General features: G+C 44.5%; 1 long non-coding RNA gene across 1 annotated transcript in view; it reads left to right on the top strand.

Annotated features, from left to right (window-relative positions):
• The window catches only part of LOC308349933, a 32,170-nt gene that overhangs the window by 2,652 nt on the left and 3,521 nt on the right, over positions 1-25,997 (top strand). The window contains exons 2-3 of the long non-coding RNA XR_013967497.1: positions 6,544-6,676; positions 22,920-23,062. This is a non-coding gene — a long non-coding RNA (uncharacterized lncRNA). The remainder of the gene's footprint in view (positions 1-6,543; positions 6,677-22,919; positions 23,063-25,997) is intronic.

The raw sequence follows: 25,997 nt of genomic DNA, 5'->3' as shown, positions 1-25,997 counted from the left end.
ACCCTGTTAAACATCCCAAACATACAGGACAACTGCCACCCCCACAGAGAACGATCCAGCCCAAAATACCCATGGTGCTAAGCAGAAAAGCCCTGAATGAGACAAACCTGGTTTATATGCCAGCCTGACCACTTATGAAATACATGATTTGGGGGAACATTCCTTAATCTTACTCAGTCTCAGTTTTCTTATGCCTAACTTGAGGAGTGTTAGTGAAACTCCCTCATTAGAATCATTGTGAAAGATAGAAGGTATAATCAAAGTCAAGGGCTTACAACAATTCCTGGGAACCTATAAATGCCTTGCACATGGTAGGTACTTTAAAAATATTTGTTGAATGAGATCATCAGACTCACCCCACCAAGCTAATGCAATTCTAATGCACAACAAGGAAACCTCCCAACAGTGACTATGTGTACTATCCAAAAGGCTCTGAATTGTGGATAAGAGCTTTCGGGTAATGTTATTCCCCTGGAGGATAAGAAACCACCCTTTTTATCTAACTGGAATCTAAGGTCAGAAGGAACTCATTTTCTAAACAATAATCCTTGTCCATTTGATACTCTAACAGAGACTCTGATGCCTGCTTTTATGAAGCTGATGGAGCCAAGAGCTCAACAAAACCAAACCTGTAGGCTGCAGAGTATCCAATGGTCTGTCTGTAGCCAACTCTGTATTTAAAGCAGTCACCAAACCCCTAGTTGTTTGCTTTGGGGTCCGGCTGCATACACACACTTTCCCTGTGTTAGGAAGAAAAGCTAACTTACAAGCAACCTATAAAAATGCCCAATTCTTGGAGGAAGTTGAAGCATATCTGGGAAGGTTGTTCACTACAATGTTATTCACTAAAGAAAAAAACCAGAAACACCAGATATGGCCAACAATAGGGAACTGATTAAACAAATCACACTGTACAGCAATTAAAATCATATTTCTGAAAATTCTTACATAGGCAATTATTAAAAGTACATTTATAAATGAGAAAGCATTTTCATTATGATCTGAAATTTTTAGGGCTCTAGTTGTAGAGCTCTAGAAACGCAAATAAAAGATAGATGTAAATAGGTAACAGGAGAGCTGAAAGGACGGAAGAAAGACGAGAGACAAACATAAATAAGGCGGCAGCTAGACATTACTGGTAGTTATTTTGGGGGTGATGGAATAGTGGGATATGTGTTCCAGTCTTTAGACTTGGGTATTTTTCAAATTTCCTACAAAATGAGCACACATTACCTTTACAGTCAGAAAAAAAATTAGAGCATCACAACTATATTATGCTATAAAATCCACACATCAACATGAGTTACGGAACATATCTCCTTGCCTTTCTTTTTGGAGGAGGTTGTGGTAAGGTAAGTAAGAAAGGAATAAAGTGAGGAGAAAAGAGTAAAGGAACAAAAGCAAAACCCAAGTGTTTTTGAGTCAGAACAACGCATCCCGGTCCCGGCTGCCCCAATCACCCCCATGTGGCCCCCAGCACACAATCCATCCTCAACAAAATGTAGAAAGCACTCCAAGACCTTACAGTGAAGCAAGACTGAGGATATGAGAAATACTAAGTGAACTGGGAAGTGCTGCACACCAATTAAATATTCAATTAATAGTGCAGAAGTACTGTTTCTCGAAAATGATCTAATGAAAAAAAAAAAAAGGAAAGAAAAAAGCTTTGAGTTTACAGAATGGGACCTGGGCTCAAATTCAGACTTTATGCCTTGCTGGTCATGGGGCCTTGGCCAAGTCACTTAGTTGCTATAGGTTTCAGTGTCCGTATTCAAGAAATTTCGTCTTTATCACCATCTTAATAACTGTTGTGGGTTCAAAGGCACAGTAAGTACAATGAACTAGGTACTGTAAGAAAAGTACACCTGAAATTTTTACTTTTAGGCCAGAGATGCTATTTCTGAAATGAGGCTCTATGATGACTGTGGTTAATAGGCATGTTGAAAAGCCTAAAGATAAAAAGAAAATATGTCATATATATGTGAACATATGTAATAAAATATATACATTAATGTATATAACCTCTTGATCAACTAACAAATCAAAGTATATTTTACCATAAAGGTTTTGTGGAAATGCTGTGCTGATGATAGGTTGTGTACAGAAAGCTGACTTTTTTTTAAATTAAACTAAGGGCAGATTTTCTTAGATGTACCAGATAATTGTACGAGTAGCTATATGATGTACTTAGAATCCAGACGGGTTCTGAAAGCCTCTGCCACAGAGCATCGAGGTACAGACTGTACAAGATGGACTTTGTCCAAATGATACAGGAGAGATACAACAGGCAGAAGTTTACAGGGAAACCAAAATAAAATTTGAATTTGTACAATCACAGAAACTCTTTAATAAAGTTAGGAAACAGTGGCTTAATTTCTTTAAGCTCCTGCCTTCCATGGGTGGGCAATCAGGCTGTGCCCACAGATGCTTTAAACGTTCGATAACAATGTAAGTCTAAACTATGCATCCTACGGCCTTGAAACCAGGGCATAAAATGGGTCACAGCAATTTTAATTGTCCCTATCAAATGTCATGAGACTTCAGGCCTTGAAGTACTCCTTTCTTAGGAAAATCCCCAGAATCTCCCAGGTTTGTTTTTTTGTTTTGTTTTGTTTTGTTTTTGTGCTCAATGGTCACCCTGGAGGCTTTCAACTCATTGTTGGGCTAGAAATCAGAAATGCCCCTTGAGATCGAAGGGATCTGCACCACCTCCCAAGCCAGTGTGTCCAAAGCACCCAGCTGATACATCAGGACCCAAGGCTCTTGTCTAGGCCATGCTCAAATAATTGATTTGGTTCATTAGACCAGAAGACTAGAACAATCTTTCCCAGGTAAACTGCTTCTGCATGCACATACCATACCAGTGTCAGCCTGGGCTCCCCGGAGAGCTGCTTCTGGCTAGGTCTGAGCTTCTACCTACTCTTAGACAATCACCCATGTTTTCCTTTCAATGGAAGTTTCTCTCAGGAGTTAGGCCACCGGTGTGTCTCTTGATGGCCCACAGTGCTTCTATTTCAGGAATCCCATCAAGCTCTCTTCCAGGAAGCCTGACCTAGAGCCTCCCTGGATCAAACTACATGCGAAGTCAATCGGCCATGTTTTGATGGCTGAATCTTAGGATGAAGGGGTTGGGATGCAGGTTTCTGTCTTCTCAAAGGATCCTTGAGTTCCGTTATACAAATTTGCTCTCCCACTTCCTTCCCTTCCCGCATCGATAACTGCCCAGTTCCACCCATCAATCATTTCTCTCATAGAAGAAAGCATATGCCTCACTGGACAGTCTCCCCAGGTGGAATTGCCTGAGCCAGGTGTTCAGTGACTGCATCGTAAGAAGCAAGAAGTTCAAAGAGAGACGGTGGCCTTTGCAGGCTGCAGTGATGAGGATGACTTTCACAAGAAGCAGGTCAAGCAGAACCCTCAGTGCAGGCAGGGTTGGGAGTGGCCGTCGGAGAGCCTAGAGTTGGAGTGTGTAGTGTGGATCAGAACACCAGGAGTGCTTTCACAACCAGAGGAAAATTCACTGTGAGGAGGATCCAGTGAGGTGAGCAGCTCATGATGAGGCTAGAAATGTCATTGTTTCCAGGCATGTCCAGCCGTTTTCCTGGAATAGTCACAGGATCGTTCTGACTGTCTGGACTACAGAATTCTAAGTTCTGTCTCCAACCCTTGGAGCTATTTTGGACGAGGAAGTGGGAACCCGGGGTTCCGCTCCAGAACCTCTCCCTGGGGCTCACTGTGAAATGCTGGAGGAGGCCAGGGCAGAGACTTGTGGAAATCCTTGGAAGTGAGCTTCCAGCTCCCCATCGGGCTCAAGGGGGAAGGCGGAAAGAGCAACCAGAGGGACAGAAATCAGATGAATGTGAAGGCAGCCGAGAGCCGGGCAGACACAGGACTTGAGAAGGCAAGCCTGAGATTGGAGGTGACTCTGTTAAGGTACATTCTTAGAGCCCGCTGCCCAGGCTCCAGGAAGCTACTGGAGGACCTGCAGCTTTCCAAGGAACTGCCCAGAAGTAATCCCTGTCTCCCTTGCTTGATCTTACTATAGTCCAGTTTTCCTTTCCACAGGATTTGAAGAGCAAAACATTAAGAGAAGGGTCCCTAAATCCACCCTCAGACACAGTTCTTCTGGGCCCTTCCTGAGGGATCGCAGACAAGGAAGTGACTTCAGGGAACAACTGGGCCCACACCCTGTCTCCTCACAGCCAGCCCACATCCAACAGATTAACCACCTGAGACCCAGAGAAGTGAAAGGTGTGTCTGAGAAGCCTAATCCCCCGGGGGGGGCTAGGGTGATGTTCTTTATACACATCCAAATTTTCTTTCTTCCTTTGCATGAAATGTATCTGACCAACAACAAAACTTTGTGAAGAACTTCCTCAAATTCCCAGCTCTATCCTCCTACTTCGCATGGGGTCCATGGAGAGGCTGACTGTACGAATTCAATACATCCCTCCAAGCACCAAGAGAAGGGGGAGGCAGACATTAATCTACAACGACCTCAAGTAGTGCATAAATATGAGAAGATGCATGAGAGATGGTCTTTATTGATCACAGCCAGAGCAATGACATGTGTTGGCAAAGTAACAAGAAGTTACACTGTGTAGCAGGCTGGGCCTTTATGAGGCCATCTTTGAGAACTCACTCTATACGTGTATGTACTGTGCCATTGTGTTTTTATGTTGTTCACTTTTTGCCTTGCCATTGTATTTTCTATTTCATACCTTTTCTTTTTAATCCAAAAAATTCCATTTGTTTTTAGAATTCACTTCTTATAGTGGCATCCATATACTTTCACTATGATTTCTATTTCTTATAATTTTAATCACTTTCAACATTTTATTTAATGGTTTCTTTCAGATTATCCTGTTTTCTGTCTCAGGGCACAAATTTCTTGTTTGTTGTTTTGGCTGGCTGTCGCAGTTGCTCATTTTCGCAAATGGTGTGTGATATTGTCATTTAAGCTCTCTTCAGCAGAGTTTGGGGTTTCTGTGGGTATCCCAGAAACCATAGGTAGTTACAGTATTCCTATGGAGCAGGTTTCTGTTGGTTTGCTGTTGACCTAGGGCTTGGAAGTCTCCTGTCCTGGATTCTACGGTAACTTCCCTATACCTTTATCAAACCGTGTTAGGTGCCACGCTGCTTACAGCACAAGCCTGATTCCTTAGCAGAGCTATTTTACTACCATCCAGAGTCCTAGGCAAGTGGTAAGCCCCTTTTGGCTTCCCCAGGCTCACACATGTGCCTTTTCTAGTATGTTCCACGGAAGCGCTGATCATTTCTGGATCCTATCTTTTTACAGGGACTCTAGCTTCTCATCTGCAGTTGGCCCAAATCAAGATCTATAGCCTCTGTGGGAACCGTCAACATCCAGGGCCTAGGCCTGATCAGTAGCTCCAGGGACAGTCACAGGGCCAGAGGAAGTCCTCTGCTTAGGCTCCACATTCTCTCTTAGGTTTTGGTGTCAAAATATATTCTCTTCTTCCTTTTGAGCAAGGCTCAGTATTTTTAAAAACTGTTCTGTTACTGACTACTCAGCACTTGCATGCATCTCAAGGATAGCTGTTCAGCCCCCAAGACTACACCATTGCCTGCTCACTTTGCTTGTCCAGCCACCTCTCCAGACCACTTCTCAGTGAATGTTCTAATCCAAGCTGCCCATCTCTTCGCTCCCCCACAGGTGTCTCCTTCTTCTCTCCCTTTACTCCTGCACTTCTGGGCCCCCATCCGGATACTGCCCATTTCCAAGGTTCAACTCAACCTCCTCCTAAAAGCACTCCTGACCTGGAATGAGCTCAGATTTTTCTTTTCCATCCAGCACATCTTTCCTTCCAGCACAAATTATCTGCAACAATTCTTCTGGCATTTTTTATGGCTATATATATTTCTAAATCACAGAGCTGGGTAGGAAACATAGGACTTTATTCTTTTACAATGTAACTTAATATCCATCTTGGGCTCCAATTTCAACTATATTAGGGAAAGTAAACCTTACCAATTCAAGGATAATTCACCACTTCTGGTCTCTTTTTTTCAGTCTGTCAGTAAATCCAGATTTCTCCACCCTTTCCTTGCTTCTGCCTTTAACCTAGGCTGGTGGCACTCCTCACATGACATCTGGAAGAAGACAGTCTTGTTCAGGTCAGACTGTGCCCTCCACTGGGTGTCCCTCTGATCAGAGCCTAGTCCCCGTTAGTCTTTGCTCATTGACCTTTAGACCCCCTGCAGCCCCAACTAAGTCCATTGTCCAGCCATAAGCTCTGCTTTGGAACACGTGTAGTCTGTGTCACAACTAGTAAGACCATTCCATTGGCTCTTATCTCCGCTGGCGAGGAATAAGGGCTTAGGACATGCTGGAAAATCAGCGGTGCTCTCCCCTGCCCAGTGGGCGTCTCTGTGAGTTCTGCTCCACTACCAGGCTGGGTGGAGACGCCCCTGAGTCCTAAGGCTGAGTTCTGTAGAAGCAAGCTTCAGGTTCCCTTGCTTTTGCATTCTCCCACATTGAGGGAGGTTCTACGACTAACCACCCAACTGCCCCCTTCCTAGGATAGAATGTGACGCGAGCATGGGGAGCAGGAAACCCACACTCACTCTGACTCCTGCCTGTATGCAACTCTAAGAAACAAGTCCTGCTTGTACAACGAATCCACAAAGATTTCCGACTGCCCCTAAGATGCAGGTGAGCTACAGAAGAAAAAAGCAGCCAGCTATGTACATGTTCTATGAAAGCCAGGCATTTGGAGAGAAACTGGATGCTAAATCCTTCAAATGTTGGTTCCTAAAAATCAAAACTGAAGTTTGAGACTCTCAGCTAAGTTATCTAATGCCTTTCTCTCTGACGTTCTCTAATAAGGGCCCTGCTGGTAGGGGCAGGGGGAAATATGGGAAGAAGGGAATCTACAGTCACATATTTTAATTTCCAATACCACCGTCAGTGTCCTTGCATGTACCGTACTGTCATTCTTTGGGGGGTATGTATTATTATTACAACAGTCTCCACAAAGAGAAATCAAAGAATATCCTAATCTCTTTGAAATACTGGGTTCTGATGGAATGACAAGATCAAACTTGAGTTCCGTACCAGCACGTGTGAGTTTTGAAACATTGGTCACTATGGGCACTGGGACGAGTATATCTATTTTAAATCTAAAAACAAACCATTCAGTTTTTCTTTTTAAATTAATTTTTCAGTAATGCATACCATAAGTATAGTAACAGGTGTCCAATGAATATGGTAAAATGTATACTCATTAACTCTATGTAAATTTTATTTTTTTAAATTGCATACTACTCCAGTCCTTAATGACCATGTCCTCCTGGCCCCTTCCTGAAGCCCAGCCCACACCCTGGTATTAGCAAGGAGCTGAAGGTCAAGGAGGAAGTGAGGGTTTCCGTTACATTACTCCATAACATCTCTTCCTTAATGATAATTTAAAGTCATTTTTATTTTAATGAATTAGGTATGAATATTAAAATGCCCACAGAATCAGAGCAACTTTATCATCACAAATACATCTGCTGTCCTTGCTTTAACTCAACACCTATGTTACATATAAATGATTAAATAAGTGTGACTAATATTTCTCATTCCCCACCTAAACTTTTTCCCACCAATGTCGGATTTGATGGCATTTTATATATTAGTATCTTAAACTATTTCTCTAGCTACTATACAATTAGCATTAATATTAATACTACAGAATGAGCATTTTATATTATGGATTTAAAACTTGTAACTGACTTTATAATTAATTGGTGGTGCTTTTTCCCCCTAGGAACTGAGCTAATGAAGCATACTTAACTAATTATAATAACGACTAGCTTGTATAGGGCAAACCGGATTCATTACAGATATTGTCACATCGCCGTCTGACCATAACCTGGGGGGGCAGGCGCTCCTTCCTGCTATACTTAGCAAGAAATGGAAACTCCATCAGCTTGAGGTATTTGCCCCAAATCCCTCATCCAGTAAGTTGCAGAAACATGATTTGAACCCAGATTTATCATTCCTCTGCTTTTTCTACACCTCACTGGTCTCTCCAATTAAATCCATATATCCGAGTTGGGCAGGGAAGTGGTTTCTCTTATTGTCAAGTTTCATCTGTTCTGTGCATCCCCCCGACCCCTCAAGTGCTTCCCTCACCTTGTTAAGGAGAACATGAAGGCTTCTGCCTGCTCAGGCATTTCTCTAATGTAAAGTGAGATCTTTGCAGCCATCCTCTCTAAAATGAGAGCGTTCCAGCCCGTGTTTGCTTGTGGCTGCACTGCTGAAGACATCGTCCCAGCTCCCTAATGGTGTGAAAAGCAATTTCACATAAGCCTATTTCAGAGCTGCACACTCCATCCATTAGCCAGGGACAGAATGGGAGAGAAAGAGAGAGAACCACGAACTGTTCCTTGCTGTACAGACCACTGTAATTAGAGACAAAAATGGATGCGATAAATTCTAAACCTTGCAAGGAAGTGAGCTTTCCCTGGAAAACCTGTTTGCAAATGGTACCATGCTTCTTCGTTTTTCCACCCCGTGAGTTTTCTGCATCTGCTATTTAAATATAACAGCACATATGGTAGCATCATTTCGCAAAGCGGCATAAGAGGAGATGAAGAAACCATTACCCTCTCTGCTCCCATTCCCCCACCCACCCCTGTGGCCCTGTGGAGGATCTGGAGAGCAGGGGCCTGGAAAGAGGAGTGACCCCTTGGGGGAGGGCCACACTCCACCCACCGTCCTTCCCCGGCATCATCTGCTCCTGCGGTTTCAAGTTCTCTCCCACCGGATGGTCCAAATCCCATTCACCGCAGAAGAGTGGGACCCAAGCTGCATATTTCCAATACGCTATTAACGGACATATTTTATAATAGATGGAATCTTCCTACTTGCTTTATGTGGGTCTGTTTAAGACTTGGAAAAGCTGTTCGAGTTTCACGTGGTGACAAGTTGGAGCAGTAAGAAACCACTGGGTCACCTCATCTATCCCTCCACCAGCACCTCCCACAGTCATCTAAGCTGACTCTTTTTTAAGTGGAACAAGTAGCTATTGCTGCCCAGGAAAATCACTCAGTGGTCCGAGGAAAACAACCTTCTCTGGTTTCCAACTGAAATGTTCCTCTTCTAATTTGAGTCTGTTAACTTGCAGCTAAAAGGGCTTTCCCACGAAATGACTTCTCAGCTTGCACGTGTCTGACACTACCCCCAAACGCAGGGGAAGCTTTGAGCTAGACCTGGCAGGATATGTGGGAAAAAGTGAAATCTCCAAACACCCACCGAGTCAGCAGAGCAGCTCTGAGACCCAGGAACCTGGGATGCGGAGGCAGCGTCACCGAGGCCAGGATCGGGCCAGACACGGAGTCCTCCAAGGGAACCAGGTCAGCTTCCCCAAAGTTAATTCTGGAGCAAAGGGCCTGGCGCCTCTCTCGGGTCTTGCTACCCGACATGTCATGTGGGAGACAGACGCGTCAGCACTGCTGGGGAGCTTGTTAGGAAGTCAGACTCTCAGACCCCACTCTGGAGGTACCGAACATCAACATTTGAGAAGTGCTGCTACGCATTCCCATCGGAGCACCCAGCCCACAGCCCCTTGCCTCGGCCCGCCTCGCACGGTGGGGGAGACCACAGGCTCTAATCCAGCGCTGTCTCTAGAGCTCCGCCGCCCTGGCGTGGAGCTTCTAATAGTTCGTAACGGCACCCGCCTCCTGAGTCTGAGGAGCAGGCTAAGTGACAGATGCCAGGAGAGGACACGCTGAGCAAGCCCTTTCTCTCTCCCCCCTCTAAAGGACCACTGATCCAACAGTGAAGAAATATTCATAAAGCCCAAATGATCTCCAACATGGGGAAGGGGCAGAGGTTGGCTGTCAGTCAGTACAGTCTCAACCAGCTTCTTTCTGAAAGATGGACAACGGCTGGCAACCTGTTGGCAACTGACCCAGCAGTGGAAGACAGAGTCCAGAGGATTCCGGGAAGGGACTGGGAGTGGGGAGGGATCACCCCCCCGGGAGATTCTGGGCTGACTCTTCAGGACCAGGAGGTGGGTGAGAAACAGAGGTGGAAGCCTGGGCATTAACCAGTGGCCACTGCCCCACTCAGCAGCCACCCCACCTTGACCCTTCCCGTGGAGAAGCTGTCGGTTTGGGTTTCCTCGGCCTCACAGTCCTTCCTCCCACAGATGATGAGTTTGATTTCTGTGTCTCAGGGATGCATCTACTGTTGAACTTGTCAGGCGGTTCTGAAATACGTCTCTCATTCTACAGAAAGGCCCCTGAAATCCAGGGGCCAGGCCTTTGTCATCTCGCTCCCATGCATCCATGACGGCAAACAGTCCATGGTATTTGTGGAATGAAAAGTACTTTTTCGAATTTGCTTTCTTTCTACTCCAGAGCCTGGAAACTTCTCTCTCGCCCAGCACAGGATGTGGGCATCCTCAGGGCAGCTTTCCCCTGAAAGCCTCCAAGTTCCCTTCTGGCCCTGCTATCCACATATGCCACCCCCTTCGAGAGACCCTACTCTGTAGCCATGCCAAATATAAAAGCTCAAAATGAAGGCATATTGGGCAAATAGTGGAACAATGCATAATGGAATACTTAGCTGGTGGTCATTTCCCACACGACGGCATTTCCTTATTAGTAAGTTCTCCTCTGTCCTGGGGTCTGCTCCTGAGACTCCCTGTTTAGAAGCCTTAATGTATCGTCATCAAAAGAGAGAGGTTTTATCTTTTTCCGCAGTCTCCCATTAACCAAGCTAGCCAGACTGGTTTACAAACCAGACACCAGTTTGTCACTGACCCCACCCACTTTTATGTGCCAATTCTGCCTTTAGATATCAACGTGGTCAATTAGTGCATTCAGTTCATTAAAGCTACGGTTTGCAAGCCGGGAAGCTGCTCTGAGGTATGGACGTGGTCTTGCCGATTCGCTTCTCCTGACCTATGCTGGTTTCCCCGGGGCACTACAATGCTGGTGCTGGGTTTGTGGGGGAAAAACACTCCGACATAGGCCACAGGCATCAGATTAACCCCTAAATATCCCATTCTGCGTCTTTATACTCCTTCTTCTCTGTATTGGAATGCCCCTCCCGGATTCGCCTGCTTGACGTATATTTATTATTTTAGGGCTCCACCTACATGACACTCTTCTCATAGGCTTTTCCTGGATCCATAGGCAGCTCCTTTGAACATCTTACCCTTGGCTCATATTCCTGTGGTGGAACTCAGTTTAATCCCAGGTAACACAGAACACTAAGTTCTAGGGCTGTGGAGATGAGGTATCATTTCTCCTCTTGAAGAAGCAACGGTCAGTGGAGGAGACAGGAATTTAAACACAGAGCAATGCTATAATTTAAAATAGTGTTGGTAACTGGGAAAGGTCATAATAAGGCAACCGCGTGTTTTGTCCAATTATAACCATGGCAATCAAGAGTACTTAACTGCAAGCCCAAAGACTGAGTCTAGCCATGTTAGGCATAAAGGGACTAATGCTGCAGATGAACTTGCAAAAATCACTGTGAGGACATGGACAGCAGACTTCCGGGCAGGTCACCAGGAGTGGTGCCCCCAAATCACACCACAGAGCTGATCTGCCAGAGTCAGCCCTTGGCTGCCGCCTGGCAGTGACTTCAACGTCTCGCACCCAGATGCACCCCAACTGCTAGTAGTGCCACTTCCCAGGAAGCAGCAGGGGCTCAGCCACCACTGCCACACCATGGATTTTCTGTGGTCTCTATATCGCTGAATGTTCACACCCGTGGCAGGTTTGTCTCCTGGCAGACCCTAAGTCTGCGCCCAAGCTTCAAGGAGGTCATAAGAGCAAGGGCCTGACATGTGCAGCTTCTGCACTGGGGGGATAAGTTCATGGGGCCCCTATGGTCTAGCATCAGGAACTGGTCTCACTGCCTTACCCTTACATATTAAACAAGGACCTTGAAAGCCCAACAGCCTCACAGGGCATGCAGCTGGTTGGAAGTCAAGCTCAAACTAGAAGGTTTGTCTCCTGGCAGACCCTAAGTCTGCGCCCAAGCTTCAAGGAGGTCATAAGAGCAAGGGCCTGACATGTGCAGCTTCTGCACTGGGGGGATAAGTTCATGGGGCCCCTATGGTCTAGCATCGGGAACTGGTCTCACTGCCTTACCCTTACATATTAAACAAGGACCTTGAAAGCCCAACACCCTCACAGGGCATGCAGCTGGTTGGAAGTCAAGCTCAAACTAGAAGGAAATCCCCAGCCCTCTACCCAGTTATCTTTCTACTAATTACTTTTTTGAAAATGTTTGCTCTCTGAATTACCTCTGAAAAGATTTGGCACCATACAGTTTTCTGTGCAGGTTGGTCTATGGCAGGTCAAAATTTTATCAAGTGGGTCTGGTCCATAATAACTCCATTGCCCTACCAGACTCAAAAATATGTAATTAAATATTTCCCAGGAAATGTCCCAGATCCTCCAGGCCATCATTTTTACAAGCCCAGACACACAGTTTTGGGTAATTTCACTGCCCATAATGCAGGTTTCGAACTTAAACTATTGCGATTTGCTCTGGCCCAACAGTATAAATCTGCACGCTCTGATTGGGTGATTAGTACATCTGAGTGGGTCATTCCGGTTGAGGGTGAGATATAAAAAGCATGTTTGGGACAGGTTTCTAGCAACTAATGCTCTACGCAGACTGTTTGGGTGATGGATGGTATATCCGAAGGCAGCATCAGACAGTCGGGTTTCAATCTCTCCTTATGGGCTCTTTAAAGTCCAAGCTGTGAGGCGGCAGCTGAAGCTTTATGTCCAGCCACTGAAGCCAAGACCACATGGAATGGGGCGAGCATGTGTGCAAAATGGGGGGCAGGCTGCTGTGGGCACAGTCAGGGGTCTGGTGGCAGGTCGGACTCAGGAGTCCAGAACTCCTGGTTATTTCATGAGACCCTCACTCAGCCTCTTTGTAAAGCAGAGCCAAAGCCGAGGGGGCGTAGCAAGAAAGAAGCAAATGGTTTCAAGGACTTGAAGCCTGAACGAGAGGAAGAGCAGAACGTTTCAGCACTGAAGTAACTCCCCCAGTCTTGGAAGCCATCACGTGGTATTCTGATGTCTCAGAGGAGCCGCACCTGGCACCATCCACAGCTGGGCTTCCCACCTCGTGCCTCGCCGCAGAAGAAAAAGCAGGACACGGACACGTAACGAGCCATGGAGCACGTCTGGTAGATAACGGTGAAGTGAGAAGAGCAAATGATCACAAACAGCCATCAGAAAAAGGTGTGTTCGCCAGCCCTGTACCACTCCGAGACAAAGCACTGTCTTCTGCGCCGAGGCACAAGGAAGGCAGAAAGACGGTCCCCAGGCAGTGAGACCACAGCTCCCAGGGACAAGCTGCCCCAGCTGTAAGAGCAACATTAGGTGAATGTGGCAAACGCCAGTCATTCCAGGCAGAGGGCTGATGGGATGGATGTGGAGAGAGGGTACAGGGAGGACCTCAGGGTGGGGTGACAGGCTTCTAGTCACAGTTTGTCAAGGTTATGAGCAGCACCTGCTTCTGATCAGGGCTCTCATACCCTGTCATCAGAGTTTCAATGTCAGGAAGTAGTCACCGAACTCCTGTTTGCTTTGTCTCACTGTTCTTTAGAGTCTGAGCTTTATTCAGACATTTTTTGGACATTTTCTGGGGTAGAGTGGAAGTAACAGAATCCTTCTCAGAAAAGCTCCAAGGGAGTGCAGAGTAGGGACAGAAACAGCATGCTCTTCGAGGAACTGTGCCACGTTTTCAGAGAAGTTCCCAGGCCCCTACCTCCTACTATTTCTTGGCTATATTCTAATTTTCAAAAGGTTGAAGAAAACATAACTCTCATACAAATGAAAACACATGCCAAAGATTTATTCAGCTCATTAATTAGTGAGGAAGCCACTAAGATGTTAATGCTGGTTCCAATGGGAATTTGAGGAGCTGTACGTTTATGTGTGATTTAATAAAGGAACGTTAGAAGACGACTGCTTGGTGACATACATAACTGGTTAACAAACTACGGGTCCGCACACCAAAATCTCTGTGGCTATTTCCCCCCCACTGGACAGAAATTATTTGCACCTTTACCAGATAAAAATCTACACATTATTCTCTACACACAGAGCTGTAAACAGCCCAGTCTCCAGGAAGTCAGTCAAAGGTGCAAACCCAGCATCGCATGAAGAAAACACCTAATAATCTCATTTGCATATTTCCAAATTGCAGATAATCTTCCTCACACTGGAAAGCTCTCATGCACTTCCTCTCGGGATTCTCAGACAGAACTGTTAGTATGACCTATAAAAACAAACAAACAAACAAACAAACAGTTCAAAGATCCCAGTAATTTCCCATAAGACTTTCAAGCAAAAATGAGATATGGGAACAAAATCCCCCAGAGTGAGGCTCCAAGAACCTAGACAACACTTGGCCAAGTTCAAAGAACAGACTGCCCCGTTGCACATGTATGGAAGGAGATTTCTTCTCCTTCTGACACACATGGAAAGATTTCTCGGAGCACAAAGTCCCATAGGAATGCATTGTTTTTTCGTCCTCTAGGAGATGAAGGGTCAAGTTGATCTTTTTTCCATATAGGGCGCATATGCCAAATCTCACATTGAGGGAAATTACCTTATTCATATCTGTTTATTTGTTTTCTCTGAGCTTGCCCCAAGGAATTGGGTCGTCCATCATTGAAAAGAAAGACATTATCGGGCTCCATAAGGCTGGCCTGTTCTTTTTTCCATGCCTTTGACACCTTACCCTCCAGAAAAGAAGTGTGTTCTCAGTCACAGGTGTCAGCATCATCTTTTATTTTAGATGACTACCTTAGCAGCTGCGTTTTTAGCTGTCCCCGCACTGAAAGCTTGAGTAGACACGCATGATTTTATGAAACGATGAGTCGGGAAGAACTCTGTATGATCATGGGTGTCCCCCAGAGAGCTGAAATGGCTCCCGTCCAGCCTGGAAGAAGTTCAGGAGCCCCCAGGTCAGGTGACTTGGCAGAATCTTAGTGGAAGACCAGCAGACCTGAGTCCCCCCTCTGTGAGAAGCAGAGGGAGCCCCGGGGCCACATCCACCCCCTGGGTCCACAGTTTCTTTCACCTCTGCTACCAGATCTGCAACAAACAGACATGAAAGCAACATTCCCTGCGCCAGGAGTCCCCCAGCCTGGACCTGGGACCAATCTGCGGTCTGGCCAGCCTCACCAAATAATCTGAAATTTTTATATTCTAGGATTTTTCCTGCTCTAGGAATGGGAAGAACTGAATACATCAGCCAAATATCTTTACAGCCAGAATTTTCAGTATAACAAAAAGATTTCCAAGTCCTAGTCACATTTAGATCAAGGCACATTAACATAACAGATTTCTAGGTCTAACTCAAGAATTTTGATTATCTATTACCGTTTGTCATAATGGGATTTGGCCTTCACTCTAAATAAGGGTAAGAAACACAGAACTGGACCGTAAGTCCAAAATTGTTATGTAGAAGAAGCTCTCTTCAATCATTTTATAGAATGCATTGATTGCTGGAAATATCATCTTACTCATTCCATGTGTTTCTAGATTTCAGTTTTCTAAGTGCCATAAGCCTACCTAATTTTACCATGGGGCATCTGTAGATATATTTCTAACATGGAACAAAAACTTCAATAAATCTATCCAGTTAGCTGTGGATGCCATTATAACTTCAGGGGTTTTTTTTTTTCCTTCTCTTTTTCAATGCAAGTTAATAATATTTAAACTGTTTAAATGACCCTTTTCCTGTTTCTAAGCAGAAATTCAGACCTTATTTGTATAAAATGTTAAAATTCTGGTAAATAATGCTTTGGCTGGCATTCTCTAAGTCCTCCACTTAAATGGAAACTGATAGCTTCAGAGTCATAAAACCCCTGCCAGTGAGCACAGCACCAGCAAACCCAGAAGCCGTAATGGTGTCCCACTCAGAGGCAGGACCTTGGTCAGGGCACAAAGGTTTGGAAACTCAAATCAATATGGTCCCCAGAGTAAAATATAAAGTGTACCAAAGAAAAGTATGGGCCCAGAGTCCTCTATCAAGGATTACAAAAGCAGTTTTGTGGCCATTTTAAACACTTCTCACGTACTTTTAGCCTTGTGGAAACACATCCCTTCTCTTTTATTCTCACATCTGTTTCCCATGTTAGAATATAAACATCTTCAAGGAACATACAGAAATCTCTTTCTATACCGCTGCATATTTAAGACCCTCATGCACCGCAGTTGCACAGACCAATGGTACTTTAGGAAGGCGCTGTTTATTCTTTCTAGGCAAGAAGTATCCACATTAATACCTCCTAAGAGGAATGTGTGAGGAAGAATGTATAAAATGAGTCTTTCTCTTGCCGTCTTATGTTAAACATGCTGTCACTTTTATCCCCAAAACAGAAACATATGAGGGTAAGAGCATGACTTTAGAAAGGATCCTTTATCTGAGGTTTCCATTCTCTGCCCCATCCCCTCCACACACACACCGGCACACGCACATGTGTGTGAGCTACACATGCAAAGCTGCAAAGATGTGGAACAGAGCTTGATAGGGTCCTTGAGATCAGGGTGCTGAGTCTCGGGAAGGCATGAAAAGGGGGTAGGGGATTCCAGAAGGGGAAGAGCTGCATGTGGGGCCCTTCTCAGGAGAGGATGAGGAGTCCAGCCTTGCCTGGAGGCAGCCAGGGATGGACACTTCACTGGGTGCTGACTGGGGTGCCTCGACAAGAAGTGATGCTGAAGGGAGAGTGTCTCCGGGACCTCAGGGACGGCATGAGCATGAATTAGGGAAGAGACCACGGCTCAGATGTGCTTCCTTACACGTGTGATCAGCCATGGCTGCAGGTGGACAAGAAGTGTGGAAGCCCAACAGGACACCTCATAACTAGGTGGGGGGCACAGCCATGGGGAAAGTGAGAGGAAGATCAAGGTGAGGGGTCATGAGTTTGTCATTTTGTGCAACCTCAAGTCCTATGGAGAAAGGTCTCTCCTGCTCTTCAACAAATGGTTCTGGGAAAACCAGACAGTCACATGCAAAAGAATGAAACTGGACCACTTTCTACACCATGCACAAAAATGAACTCAAAATGGACTAAAGACCTGAAATATGAGACCTGAAACCATAAAAATCCTAGAAGAGAGCACAGGCAGTAATTTCTCTGACACTGGCCATTGCAACATTTTTCTAGAGATGTCTCCGGAAGCAAAGGAAACAAAAACAAAAATAAACTACTGGGACTACATCAAAATAAAAACCTTGGCGCGCCTGGGTGGCTCAGTTGGTTAAGCGGCTGCCTTCGGCTCAGGTCATGATCCCAGCGTCCTGGGATCAAGTCCCGCATCGGGCTCCTTGCTCGGCAGGGAGCCTGCTTCTCCCTCTGCCTCTGCCTGCCACTCTGTCTGCCTGTGCTCGCTCTCTCTTTCTCTCTCTCTGACAAATAAATAAATAAAATCTAAAAAAAAATAAAAATAAAAAATAAAAACCTTATGCACAGCAAAGGATACAACTAACAAAACTAAAAGACAACCAATGGAATGTGAGAAGACACTTGCCAATGACATATCCAATAAAGGGTTAGTATCCAAAATATATAAAGAACTTTTACAACTCAACCAAAAACAAAAACAAACAAACAATCCAAACAATCCAATTAAAAAAGAGGCACAAGACATGAAAAGACGGTTCTCCAAAGAAGACACAGAGATGGCCAACGAACACATGATTGACATCCCTAATCATCAGGCAACTCAAATCATAATGAAACACCACCTTACATGTGTCAGAATAGCTAAAATGCAAAATAAAAGAAACAATTAGTGTTGGCAAGGATGTGGAGAAATAAGAAACTTCATGCACGGCTGGTGGGAATGCAAACTGGTACAGCCACTGTGGAAAACAGTATGGAAGGTCCTCAAAAATTTGAAAATGGAATTGCCACATGATCGAGTAACTCCACAAATGGGTATTTACCCAAAGAATACAAAAACACTAATTCGAAAAGACGCAGGCACCCCTATGTTTACTGTACCATTATTTACAATAGTCCAATTTTGGAAGCAGCATCATTAGCTGTGAGATAGATAGATAGATATCTATCCATCTAACTATATATCATACCTACACACGGTGGAATGTTGTTCTGGCATATTATTCATATCTGGAATATTACTCAGGCATAAAAAAGAAGGAAGCCTTGCCATGTGCCACAACATGGATGAGTCTGGAAGATATGAAATAAGTTAGTCAGAGAAAGACAAATACCATATAATTTCACTCATATGTGGAACTTAAGAAGTAAAACAAACAAAGAAAAAAAGAAACAAAAAACAGACTTTTAAATACAGAGAACAAACTGGTAGTTACCAGAGGAGGGGTGCAGGGGGGTGCATGGATGAAGGGGATTGGGAGCACACTTACCATGATGAGCACTAAGCAATGTATAGAATCGCTGAATCACTACATTATACACCCGAAACTAATATAACACTGTATGTTAACTACACTGGAATTAAAAGTTTAAAAAAGGGGGGCCTGGGTGGCTCAGAGTTAAGCCTTGGGCTCAGGTCATGATCCCAGGGTCCTAAGGATCAAGTCCTGCATGCTGAGCAGGGAGCCTGCTTCTCCCTCTATCCCAGCCCCCTGCTTTTGCTCTCTCTCTCTTTCTTTCATGCTCTCTCTCTCAAATAAAAAAAAATTATTAAAAAAATAAATAAATAAAAGTTCAAAAAAAAAAAAAAAGAAAGAAAGACCTCTCCTATTGCATAGACCATGGAATTTCTTGAGAAGGAAGGAAAGGCCAGCAACAAAATGGATAGAACTTGGGGGTATTAAACTAAGTGAAATAAGCCACAGAAAGACAAAGACTGCATGGTTTAACTTACACGTGGAATCTAAAAAAGGAGACAAAAAAACCCCCAAAACACCGCAGAGGAACAGAGTAGAAAAGTGGTTTCCAGGCATGTCGGGGGAGGGGGGTGGACAGGGGCAGAGAGAGGTTCATAAAAGGGTACAAAGTTTCAGCTATAAGGTGAGTAGGATCTAAGGACCGAATGTATTATATAACAAGGTGCCTATAGCTAATGATAAGAAATTTGCTGAGAAAGTAGGACTTAAATATTCTCCCCAAAAAACCAAAAAGATAAGTATGTGAGATGACAGATGTGTCCACTAACTACATAGGAGGGCCCTCTCACAGCGTGTCTGGACCTCACCGCAACATGCACTTTAAATATCTTAGGGTTCTAATTGTCAATCATACGTCCAGGAGACTGAGAAATAGTAATGATACTATTCAGGAAGGAAGGAAGGGAGGAAGACAGGCAGGTGGGAGGAGGAGACATCCTCATGATTTCAGTGACTGCTATGAAATGTGTCTTGTTCTTTTTTTTTTTTTAATGTAGTTAGTGTTCAATGATTCATTAGTTGCATATAACACCCAATGCTCATCATATCACATGCCCTCCTTACTACCTGCCACCCAGCTATCCCATCCCCCCGAACCCTTCTGTAACCTCAGTGTGTCTCCCAGAGTCCAGAGTCCCTCATGATTTGTCTTCGTCTGATTTCTTCCCATTCAGTTTTCCCTCCCTTCCCCTGTGGTCCTCAGCACTATTCCTTATGTTCCACATATGAGTGCGACCATATGATAATTGTCTTTTTCTACCTGACTTATTTCACTTAGAATGATCCCCTCCAGTTCCATCCGTGTCGATGCAAATAGTGGGTATTCATCCTTTCTGATGGGTGAGTAATATTCCATTGTACATATGGACCACATTTCTTTATCCATTCATCTGTTGAAGGGCATCTCAACTCCTTCCACAGTTTCACTATCGTGGACACTGCTGCTATGAACATTGGGGTGCAAGTGCCCCTTCTTTTCATGACATCTGTATCTTTGGGATAAATGCCCAGTAGTATAATTGCTGGGTCATGGGGTAACTCTATATTTAACATCTTGAGGAAACTCCACACTGTTTTCTGGAGTGGCTGTACCAGCTTGCATTCCCATCAACAGTGTAAGAGGGTTCCTCTTTCTCCACATCTTTGCCATCATTTGTTGTTTCCTGTTTGCCATTCTAACTGGTGTAAGGTGGTATCTCAGTGTGTTTCTGATTTGTATTTCCCTGATGGCTAGTGCTGTTGAGCATTTATTCATGTGTCTGTTAGCCATTTGTATGTCTTCTTTGGAGAAGAGTCTGTTCATGTCTCCTGTACATTTTTTGATGGGGTTATTTGTATTTCGAGTGTTGAGTTTGAGAAGTTCTTTATAGATCACGGATATCAGCCCTTTATCTTTGGTGTCATTTGTGAATATCTTCTCCCATACGGAATGGGCTGCCTCTTAGTTTTGTTGACTGTTTCCTTTGCTGTGCGGAAGCTTTTCATAAGTAGTGCTGAAAAAATTAGACAGCTGCTAATAGAGGAATGAAACTGGACCATTCCCTTACATCATACACAAAGATAAGCTCAAAATGGATGAAAGACTTCAATGTGAGACAGGAATCCATCAGAATCCTAGAGAACATAAGCAGTAACCTCTTCGACATCGGCCACAGCAACTTCTTTCAAGACACGTCTCCAAAGGCAAAGGAAACAAAAGCGACAAAGAACTTTTGGGATTTCATCAAGAATGTGTCTTGTTCTTATACAAGCTCAGAACCAGGCCTAAGAAAGACTAAGGAGAAGGCGACCAGCCCCTCCCCCTCCTACTCAGGTGCGCCTGAGCACCTCTCCTTTTCTTTCCTCCCCTCCTCAACCAAGCCTGCTCAGTCCCTTCTACCTGGGCGGGGTGGGGGAGATCCACGTGGTTTACTGTCCACAAGCCCCATGGCCTATTACTCACACCGGGACACTGGGAGTGTTAAGGTGGGAGGAACGAACAATTATGCAGGGCCACCTGTGGACACCGGGACTCTCCCAGGCGAGTACGTAGTCATCTTATTTTTACATCAATGTGAGTTTAAGTCAAGATTTTAATCTTTCACTAAGACATTTCTTCTGTAGATTTTTCTCCTATATTACTGTATTCTTTAGGAATTAGAGGACATAGGTAGAGAGAGTTCAGGTAGCATGTCCCTGTATTCCTTAGAAGACAGTAAAACAGTCTCTCTGGCTGTCATTCATTTCTTATACCATGTGTGCGATTTCCCATAAGCCCTCTGGAACGCCCCTTCTTCACTGGCGCGGTGAGGTGCGAATACTAAGAAGAAGAGTATGACAATTTCAGGACAAAAGTAACTGTGAAGGGGTCTTTGCCAAATTTAAGATGCATCCTAAAGGCCTGTTGTGTTAATCATCGTCACTGGCATCATCAGCTCCTTGACTTTCTCTTCTAAGGAAGGTTAAGAACAATCTGAAGTTTCAATCTTCTTCACATGCATCTTTTGCCAACACTTTCACATGGCTATTTCACCCCCCAAAATTTCACCATGCCAGAGTAATGCAGAAATGCAGGCTAAGAGATATGTGATCCCCAGGCATGCACGGCCTGTGCGAGAAGCCCACATCCCAATATTTATGAGGTATGAGTGTTTTCCAAAGAGCAGCACGGAAAATCCACTTTCTTGATTTCATATGTTCAGTGCTCCAAAATCTAACCTTGGGCAACGTAATAAGCATGTGTGTGCTGGGGGCGGGGGCAGTGGGGGTGGAGCTTAAATTACTTCTATGAAAATGTATTTAAAATCTCAAACTTCAATCTACAGCACAATGAAGCTAAAAGTGAGAAATTCATTCTCAAAGAAGAAAATCAAAGATTTTCCTAAAATAAGGGAGATGGGAAGGGTCCTGGGAACAAACACTGTAGGAGGACATTTATTCTGTGCCTCTCAGTCAACCGGGGGGCTGGAGGCCTGAGAAGTCCCCTCCCATTTCTGTAGAACACATCAGCAGGGCCGCTGCCTCTTCCCTAACTCTGCCTAACACTCTAGCACCTTGTGATTATTCGAGAAAGGAAACATGATTAAAAGTAGAGCAAAACACAGCTTACAATTCCCTGTCCTGTCTGCTCCCTGCACGATGGGAAAAGGGAAGGAGAGCTGCTCAATTGTCTGTCTCTCTTTCATGTCTTAATGATGATAATGTGACAATGATTATGTTGATAAAACATGCTGAGGAAACCTTTTTTGTGTATAGAATAAAATATTTTCCATGGCACTTTTCCTTCCTCATGGGAATTGATTTGAATCATGATGCGTTACACACAATTCCCTTATCTGTGAAATAGTCGTGGGAGATTTGGAGTCAGATAGAAATGGGGTCTATCTGTCAGAACTCTGCCAAATCCTCAAAAGCATCCTTGTCTTCTCCATCTATAAAATGAGATTAATTCTTTACAGGGGAGCACTGCATGTAGTATGATGTGGACAGCATTTAGCACGGTGCCTAAAACACAGAAAGGCTCAGAGGGTAGGCAGGTTTCATTCATTCAGAAAATGGAATTCACTACTGCACATGAGCCCTCTCCCGAGCACCTGGGATATGATGACAGAAACAACAGTCATTGTTTTTGCTTTCAGGGAGCTTAGAGCTAGTATGAGAATATTAAATAAATCATAACATTAATACAAATATAACTGCAAACTTCAATAAGTGCTATTATCAGAGAAAAGAAGAAAAAATGAAGTTAATGAAAACACAAAAGACAAAGACTTTAGTCTGAAGAGTTGTGAAGTCTTCTCAGATGAAGTTACGTTTAATATAAAATCAGAAGAAAAAGAACAGATGTAATTGGTGTAGAGAAAGAATATCTGTGTACAAAAAGAGAGCAGAATCTGCAAAGGTCCTGAGGCCGGAGGCAACTTTGGGCAGGACGATGGTGCTCAGTGAATGGAAGGAGAGCGACAAAGGATGAGGCTAAACGGCACGCAGGGCCCTTTCTCTGTGCTTATTTATTGGGTTGTATTTTTCTTCTTCTTTTTTTTTCTTTTGCATTTAGAGTAAGGAATATGCCATGGGTGCCTCCTTGGAACAGCCACCTCCTATTATCCCTGACACCTGTAGCCTTGGAAACAGCAACTGTCTGAAGAATGAACATAAAGCTCGACTCTGCCCTGAATCGATCAGCCTGCCGTCCTTGGTGTAGGTAACGCAACTTCAAGATGTGGCCCCTAACTTTTCTGATTAATAGACGCTGGCGGTCACTTTTATCCACGCTGCGGCCACCTGTCCCCCACCAGGCTCCTACGCGGCTCACGGTTCCCCTCCTCTCTATGCCCCCTGGGCCCAGAGACTCGGCTCTCTATCTGTCATTAGGAAAGACCTTCTTTTAATGGATGGAGGTTGAGCGTCTGGGTCTTATAGTGGAAGAGCTGCAAATTCCAGGATACGATTACTTCAGTTCTAATGCTTGCACTTCTTCCCGTATTTGGGAGAAGTAGGGTGGGGAGGATGGGTTAATTTGAGTTCAAGGATTACCTCAGACTCATAAATCTCTGCTTTTTCCCTCTTCTTTCATTTTTTTCCCCTTACAAAGGCTCTACTATTGATTAAAACCTATCATACCAACACTACTTCTGGCATTCCACACCCCCTGCCCCCAACCCAGGTGTACACATGCACGCATACACACACACATTTCATCAGAACGGCTTACACGTGTCTGAATCACAACCATGGGTGTGATTTGAGCTCTTTCCTATGGGGTCAAAGAAATCAGGGAATGAACTAGCTCAGGCGTTGGTATACTTCCTCTGAAAAAGCCAGGTAATACACATTTCAAGCTTTGTGGGTCACAGAGGCTATCACAACTCAGCTGTGCCACTGTGGTGAGAAAGTGGCCCAGACTGGTCTGTCAGCAAGTAGACGTCACAAACTTCCACCAAAACTGAGAACTGAATTTCATACAATTTGCACAAGAAAATCTTTTGTTTTTTCGCCAACATTTTGAAAATATACGAATCATTCTTTGCTCATGTGCTACAGTTTGCCAACCTGAACTAATCAATTGCGGACTTTTCTTCTAGACAATCTGTGTTACGCTCAGGGCACTCCTGGGTCAGGCAGGGGTTAGGGTGGTGCCGAGCACACACCATCAGCCCCCGCTGTGCCCACCTACAGCTGAACTCGGCCCTAGCCAGAAGGTCGGACCACAACAGAAATAATTCAACTGGCTGAATGAAAAAGTGAATTAAATATGAAATGAATGACTGAACGAACAAATGGACGAAACAAGTAGTTATGAAAAAAAGGGCTTGCTTGGGTACTAGGAGCATCTGATCAGGATCCACCTCATAACTGTTCTTGTACTTTCATACATTTCCCTGACAGTTTTCAAAAGCAAAGCCCCAATTTGCATCTCTAATTAGAAACATTATGTGACTTGAGAGGGGAGTGGAGACCGCTCTGCCGGTCTGCACGTTATTATGCAGCACTGGGACACAAAAAATGATCAAGAAAGGAGGCCTCGGGTCTGTGCTCAGAAAGGCATCTTCAAATCCCCTCCAAAAGTGGGTTCGATCAAGCCAGCATATGCAAAAGATTCACAATTTTGTATTTCAAATAAGAAACACGCTAAGGAGAAACCAAGAAGCTGTGCGGTTGAAGAGAAACGGGAGAGAAACACACAATCGCTCCTAGTCTGTCATTTCCCCCACAGAGCAGTAAATAAGAGCTTTGATACATAAAAGCAGTTATCAAACAGTAACAAATTAGTTCTTCACCATCTGTGATCCATGAGAGGGGGTGACAGTTTTAGTGCAAGATTTTAAAATATGAAATCAACTATTTATGAACTGGGTTCCGAGCCTCCATGTCTACCCGGCCTCTTCAAGCAGAACCACAAGAAAGCGCTGAGGTTTTCAACTAACAAAAGCCAGCAGTTGTGGTCCCTCTCTTTAAAATATGCTAATTACGGCCTGACATTTGTAAACAAGATGTTTCCTTCCATACTACAGCTCACTGTGCTTTCATACGTGCACATCACTTTAAAGAACCAGCTTCACACACAAGAGTCTGGTGATTGCAGACCCTCCGGGCAAAGGAAATCACCCTCCCTTGCTACCTTGGTCTGGATCTTGTCCAGACACCTATCAGCTGGATTCTGTGCTACCCAGAGCCAGCCTTGCCCTTGGGCTCTCCTGAAGCACAGCTGGGACCTCCCACCTTCAGCCTCAGTCTCGTGCAAGGGACCCATCAGCTTTGCACAACGCCATGTGTTGTTAAGCTGGGCCTGGTGCCAGGCAGCCCCAGGAGCTTTGGACTGAGCAATCATCTCAAGTGTCTCACTCCCAGGGCCGGGAGTCACTTCATCACCCACTGTCCCCACCACCTACCTGTACGCTGGTGGAAGAAATCAAAGGACACTGGATGCTGGTCTTCATCCCAGCTCGGACGCCCAGCACTACCTCTAGTCCCTACTCTTTCCCTTCCCGAGGGGGTAAATGGGTCATTCCAAGAGAGGGGGTTGCAAATCCTCAAAGTAGCCAGTTCAGAAATGAAAGCAAATTGTCTTCCAGAAACAGAGTAGAAAAAGCCACCACTGGGATGTTAGATTTACCCTCTCCTCTTGGCCATATGGCGATTTTCTTCCTCAATGAATTATCATAGATTTTCCACGTTTTTCCATGTTTCCATGTTTTGTTCTCCTCTTTCTTCTCCTTCGTTCTTCTTTTCTTTTTCCCCAAAGACGAGGGAAAATGGAAATAAGTAAACAAACGACAACTTATTCTATTTGCAATTTACTATAATGTTATAATGAAATAATGACTGGTTTGCAATTAGAGAGACATTTTCAAATCTCATCCTGGTGTCACAGCCCAGCATGCGATGCAGGCAAATCACTTCCACATTGTGTTCCTCTATTCTCTTGTCCATAGAATGGGAACAATTTCAAGCAGATGAACCAAGGGAATATATGAGGGTGCTTCCCACATGTCTTCTGCAGTGAGAGCCTATAATCATACGGGCAGGTAATTCCACCTCCCTGAAGTTCACGGGAGATCTTGTAAATGAGAACTGTGCGTAAATGCAGAGTGCTATATGAGCAAACGTCAGCACTCCAGGCTCTGCCAGTAAT

Source organism: Martes martes (assembly GCF_963455335.1).
Source record: "Martes martes genome assembly, chromosome: 9".
NCBI lineage: Eukaryota > Metazoa > Chordata > Mammalia > Carnivora > Mustelidae > Martes > Martes martes.
Note: the sequence above shows the minus strand (reverse complement) of the source record. Positions and strands in the feature narration are given on the sequence as shown.